At 35.1% G+C, this 6,889-nt stretch overlaps 1 long non-coding RNA gene across 1 annotated transcript; it reads left to right on the top strand.

Moving 5' to 3' along the window:
* The first annotated feature begins 364 nt into the window (after positions 1-364).
* Positions 365-4,273, top strand: LOC140234128 (uncharacterized). Its single transcript, XR_011901582.1, has 3 exons — positions 365-487; positions 2,400-2,552; positions 4,164-4,273. It is a non-coding gene; the product is annotated as an uncharacterized lncRNA (long non-coding RNA).
* The last annotated feature ends 2,616 nt before the right edge of the window (positions 4,274-6,889 follow it).

Here is a 6,889-nt window from a genome sequence, read left to right as displayed (position 1 = left end):
CAAGGTCTTAAAAATGAAGGAAATATTGAGCTATTTGCTGGACAGTTTAATTAAGGAATTCTCCATTTTTTGTGCATTATTTTACTGCAAAACAAAAAGTAGATAAGTACATGGGAATGTTGACAACCAAAGCCTCAGAAGCAGATAGGAAAGTGGGATATGAACCAGTGCCATCCATTTTACTTTCAATAGGTGACTTTTTTACTTTGTTCTTTATGTACCCTAGGGCAGAGTGCTGATGATTGTAGTTCCTCCTTAATTTGTAATACATTTTTAATAATTTCTTGATTTTGTGAATACAAGATTTTGTTTAAAAGTGATAACCGGAAGGTTTTGTTTCTTTCTTGGATTATATTTTGTTAGGTCATAAATGAGTACCTCCATCTTCTTCGAAATGAAATCAATGTACAGGACTATGGACATGTGTTCATCATACCCTCGTATGTTGCTGTACAGTGGAATGTCCGTGGAATGGCAGTTCAAGAAGGTATGGTCACGAGTTTTGCAGGCAATGTTTTTCTACTGTAAAGCAGTTGTGTTATTACGAACACAAAAGACTTTAGTTACTTTCATACGCAGTTGCTAAATATGAAACTTACGTATAGCAGTTGATGATTAGCTCCAGTCTTGACCTCACAACGCATGTTCACATGTGCACAAAACTTTAAGATGAAACTTAAAGGACAAGTTCACCTTCATAGACATGTGGGTTGAGTGAATGCAGCAATATTAGTAGAACACATCAGTGAGAGTTTGAGGAAAATCGGACAATCTGTTCAAAAGTTATGAATTTTTAAAGTTTCTGCTCAGTCACGGCTGGATGAAAAGACTACTATAGCTTGTGATGTCACATGAGTACAACTATATAAAGAAAGAATAAAGAAAATTCAACATATTTCCATTTTTCTCGCATAACAAAAGAACACTGGACTTCTCTCTTTCAGAAGGCAGGGGGAATGATATTACCCTTAACATACGTCAGTAGCAAGTCGAAGAAATGTGCACTTTATTCAAAAAGTAAAGTTTTGTGAAATTCTCTTTTTATTTTCCTTATGTAGTTGTACGCATGTGACATCATACACTGTAGTAGTCTTCTCTTCCAGCAGTGACTGCGCAGATACTTAAAATATTCGTAACTTTTGAAGGGATTGTCCAATTTTCCCCAAACTTTCACTGATGTGTTCTACTAGTATTGCTGCACTCTCTCAATCCTTATGTATATGAAGGTGTACTTGTCCTTTAAGAGTGAATCCTGCTCAATTTTTGTACAGGACTTGCAGAATCTTGTCACATAACCTTTAATATACCCATGCAAAATAGCGCAGCTGGAGGTTGACCCAGACGCAAACTCACAAGTTCGTTGATTATTGTTGTGAGGTGATGTTGGGCACTGGTGTGTATATTGTGTAACAATCTTTGGGTTTGTACTCAGATGAGTGAGTATCAGCACTCATAACATTGTGGGGGTTTTTTTTAGAGCGAGAGAAAGAGAAAGAATATTTTGGGCAATAAGGTCAAAAATCAAATGTAAAGCGTTGAGTGAAAACGTGAAAATTTTATATTTCCTCATATCTCGAAAATGGTTCAAGGTAGGCCTATACATCATTCATGGAACTTAGTGAATATGCAAATACTGATTGGCAGTGATTGTTGCGAAAATGTTATGGTCAAAGGTCAAGGGTCAATGGCCAATCAAAAGGTCAACTCAAGCTTTCATTATTTCCCTACTATGTATGCGTGTTTTTTTTTTCTTGTTTTGTATGAGCCTGTAGTAATTTCACATTTTTATATTCATGTTATATTGCATATAAATATTGTTTCTTCATTTTTGTAAAATCAATTTTAATTCAGCCTCTGGCTGTGTTCAATGATTTGTTAGATAAAGGTGCTTAATAGTAATAATAAAAAATTACTAACATTATTCTGTGTACTCACTGATGATGTGTTTCTAATCATCAACTAATCTTTAAGATTGCTAGCTTTTGAGTGCACTCACACGGCACTTAACTAGAAGCTAATCATCAAGAGTTTAATTTTGAACGTGAGTATGTAAAGTTTAGGAACAGCAAGTGAATGCAACTTTTCTAATGAAGCAAGTTAAAGTAGCAAGAGTGGGTTTGTGTAGTCTAGTAACAAAGAATTGTTGGCAATTAAAAAAGTATGAGAAGATAAAGCTTATCAACTGCTTGAGCAGATCGAAATCTGTCAAAAGAACCAATTCCACGCTTTGAAAAAAAAAATCATAAAATATAAAATGCCCACATACATCGATCCTCAAATCGTTGAAATGATGTATGAAAAAAACCCACATATACCTCCTTGAAATACTAGACATTGTAAGGAATGACGAAAAGTTGTCATTCACTTTAAAATGAGAGTATTGGTTTATTTACCTGTAGGTGACCCTTTCAAAGTTCAAGTGGGCATTTATGCCAATCAACATTAGACAGAGCCACTAGATCCTTCTTGTGGCAAATGTTCCAGAAATGAAAATGTCTGTTCCTGACTCCCTTCGGGATCTGATCACACCATCTATACGTGGACAAGTTCAGGTCAGCTTTTCAAAGATAATGTGCAGAATGCCAATAGACATATGTTATGTTTTGATATCGATCTTTTATTCTTAGAATATTAATTTCAATGGTGTTTAGTACGCCATTCAATGAATTTATTACAGTGAGTATATAAACATGTACATTCAATTTTTCACTCACAGTTCTGCAAATCAAAGGAACATTTATTATGTGTATTGACCTATATTCCCTCAGGTTTTTAACAATTGACCCCAGACTTGACATGTGCAACTACTATCATAGGAGAAGAACAAACCCCCCTTGTCTCTTCAAAGATAATGTACAGAATGCCAATGGACATATATGTTATGTTTTGATATCACACTTTTATTCCCTCCATTTCAGTGGTGTTTAATGAACCATTAAATGAATATGTTATAGTGAGTACATTGTCATGTACGTACATACATTTCTTTTTCACAGTTCTACAAATCAAAGGACAATATGTTTATTGACCTAACTCCCTCAGGGTTTTTTTTTTTTTTTTTTTTACAATTGACCCGAATTTCAATTGCTTTCATAGGTAGAAGTACAGACCACAAGAGTGTTTTGTAGTCAGGATATCATAACGCATAACCATGGCAGCATTACATTTTCATTAAAAAAGATTATTACTTCACATTTGGCTTCTTCAGAAAGTTTCAGCGAAGAAACACTAATTTCATACAGTGTAATATTGTTAATTGAAACTGGAACATAAAAAAGATGCAAAGTCTGACTGACACGGTTGTCAGTTTATAGTTGCCATTGCAACCAGCAATAGCAAAGATAGCTAAATTATATATCAAAATGTCTGTAATAAGATTTGAGGAAAAGTCACCAAATTTGGACAAAATGGAATGAATGGCGAAGGAGTGGCATATGACACCGAATCCTGAAATGCACTAGAAAATATATCAAAAAAGGCTTTGTTTTAAATTTCTTATTGCATTGTCACTTGATACTTTCTCAATTAAGGTTCATGAGTTTGTTAATGCTGGGAGCGTGCCTTCTATTGTCAAGCAATGAAAACTGTCTCGCCACCCCTTGATCATGTTATCGTCGGAAGGAAAACTTTGAAGGTGTTTTTCTCGAAACTCTGATTTCCTCAACCACTTGACATGCGCTAATATAATCACTGACATCTCCGCAATTGAGTACTTTTACGAGTTGTACTAAATATGACATTAGAGTAGAAGAGTAAGGGAATGATGTCATGCCATTTTCAGAAGATTGTCCTCCCCCGACCTTCGGATCCTTTTGTTGTAGCGGGTCACATATTATACTTGTGATCTCCAATAGGGCATTTGGTTAACCTCAACATAAGCCAGGAAAAAAAATCAAATACATTTTTTCGTCCATAAGAAAGATGTTCTATATGTGTGTCTAGATCAACGCTGATATTTCTTTATGAATTACAAATAGAGTGTTGTCATCTATTAATAGATCCAATTACTTAAGTAATGCCAACAAGTTGACTTCATTTTGAAGCTAATGAGAGTCAATCCCTCATCCCCACCACCTCAATCTTATCTCCTTTTTTGCATTTTGGCTGTAGCTCTTCAGTAAACCTTTACCTTTACCTTTATCTGTTTCTGTATGTTGGTAAAGGCACTCCATGGCACAGAGGGCCCAAGAAACAGGGGAGCTCCAAGGTGAGTGGAGCCATGATGAGTCCCTGACGTCTGCACTGCAGAAGGATGGAAGTTCGTGTGGTGCCTTTGTAATGCTGGTAATTAAACAGGACTAGCATTCTTCTTTATTTCAAATATTCTGTGAACAAGAACATGTACTAATATATTCTTTTCTTGTGCCCATCATGTAAAAGTGAAGAGGTACTGCATGCTTTCAGGTTGTTTATTTGTCCATCCCATAACACTTAATTGCAAGTTTAGAGAAAACAAAAACAACAACAACAACAAACAGGCTTTTATGTTGGCTGACCATGGTATCGGCTACAGAGACTAACAACTAGTCTAGGGCTAAATCTCTCAAGATCAAAGGTTTGATGTGAATTGCATAGATAGGTATGCTAGTACTACAGTTAACAAAAAGAATATAGCCTACACGCATTTAAAATCATGGGGTTAATCATAGAAAAGAGTAGAACTGAATTCTCACCATATTTCAGAAATGGCTAAAGGTTTATCTTCATGAAACTGTAGGCCTACTCATATGGTTGTACTGACTGACAATAATTTTCTCAGGAAGTTCTTATGCCTCAGATACGCCATAAAGTGTCACCTGAGGCATTATATATTTTCAGGTTGTCCTTCTGTCTGTCCTTTCGTCTGTCTTTCTGTCTGTGTGACAGTTGAACTGACCTGTCTTTTGGGAGTTGAAATGAATATTTCCTCTGAATGCTGTGTTGCTATTTTCTTACAAGGTCAGTCTAGAACATGAAATCTTAGTGTTATGTGTCTGCAGTAATGACATTTATTACTTTGACAACGTCAATTACAGATCCACTTCATCTTTTACTTACAACAGCTTTGTTGATGGTCCTTTAAAACCAGGTAGACGAGCTTGATGATTTCATGTTGATATCTTATCAATACTAGTTGACTATAATAAGACATTCACATATAGATTTCATACACTAGAATTTGAATTTTACATGTTTCAGCATGTTGATGTTCCAAGTTTGCTTATTGATATTATCACATTTGTTGAGCCAGTCTCCTGACTCTTTTTTAGGAATATGTTTATGATTGTATTTCCTAATTAGATGTAATAGTACACGTGATTGGTTACGTATTTCTTTACTCACATAAATGTTAATGAATGTACGTATATATGTGTATATGTGTGTGTATATATATATATATATATATATATATATATACACAAACAAACAAACATACATACATACTTAGTTATGTTCATTAATCATTATTATTATTATTATTATTATTATTATTATTATTATTATTATTATTATTATTATTATTATTATTATTATTTGTCTTTGTCTTTAGAACGCATTAGCGATCACAAGAGGTCTGAATCCAGCTAGCCTTGGTCAGGTACATGCAAGAAATATGAGGGATATGTACTAAGGGCATTACTGGCAGCAGCAGTGAAACCACCCAAGCAAAGACGAATCTGTGATGCTGTGGGGTGCAGCAAGCCCCCTCTGCCAGCAGACTGGGTTTGTTGTGAGGTGTGTGGGAGGTTGTGTCACCTCATATTTGTTGACATCTGCAGACCTCCAAAGGGTGACTTTGTATGCCCTGTGTGTAAGGCACAGTTCAGTAGGTGAATATAGAGGACCATCTTCCATATGTGACCGTGCATCACAAAACAAAAACAAAAAAGTCATACACTTGATTTTACGTGAGGACTCTTGAAAGGGGAAATGGGTCAACTGAGTCAATCTTGTGTGTTTCATATTTGCTGAAAGAGCTATCCTTCTACATAATTCTTTAGTTTGGGATCATAACATGAATGTGAAATTGTGTTTTCAGCAGTTTTTCTTCAACCTTTTTGGAGGAAGAGTAGAACGATCAGGTATGTCCCCTTTTCATTTCTTGAAATTATTTACACACTATTTACTTTTAAGTCTAATAACTTTTGAAACGATAAGTCTACTGATTTGAAAGTTGACATTAAACATGCATAGAATATGTTAAAGGAGCATGCTCAATTTCAGCTTAATCTGATAATCCCTTCATTGTGGTAGCTCCAGTGGTTTACATTCATTGCACAGCTAGCACGGCTTGGTAAAGATTAAGTGCTTGAATAGACCCTCTTTTCTCAATTCACACTTTTCCAGAGTGTGTGCTTTCGTTCTAGTATTTAAATAGGGTAGGGGAGTCCATTTGAATTGTGTGATACATCATTTTAAAGCTTAGAGTCCGCTCTTTAAGAATCTGCCCTTAACTAAAAATCAATGTCTGGCAACGTTTTGTTGGTTTTGTGATGCACGGTCACATTATGTCACATAATCATCCTGGATGGAGACATCAGTTCTCCAAGTATATATATTATAATGCATTATTCTACCAAGTGGGATTTCTTGAAAAAGGCTTGCATTAAGGTCATAATGACATTTCAATCTTGTAAAGATAACTTGGGGAAACAGTCTCTTCTGCCCAAAATTAGTATACCAAATCATAAAATCATAATTGTGTATGCAAAATGGCGGCTGAATCAGCATAGATTGCAATTTCAGAAATAAATCTTCTCCAACCATCTTATTATAGGAAATATGTAGTATATCATGACAAAATACCATAGGCACATGCCAGTAAATGTTTTCCTGGCTGTATATCAAGATCCTTTTATTTTCAGTGAATGTTTAATGTAATTGATAGAGACTTTATCCTGATATGAAT

The sequence above is a fragment of the Diadema setosum genome, chromosome 10, assembly GCF_964275005.1.
Source record: "Diadema setosum chromosome 10, eeDiaSeto1, whole genome shotgun sequence".
Lineage (NCBI taxonomy): Eukaryota > Metazoa > Echinodermata > Echinoidea > Diadematoida > Diadematidae > Diadema > Diadema setosum.
The sequence above is the reverse complement of the archived record's forward strand: the minus strand, read 5'-3'. Positions and strand labels throughout refer to the sequence as shown.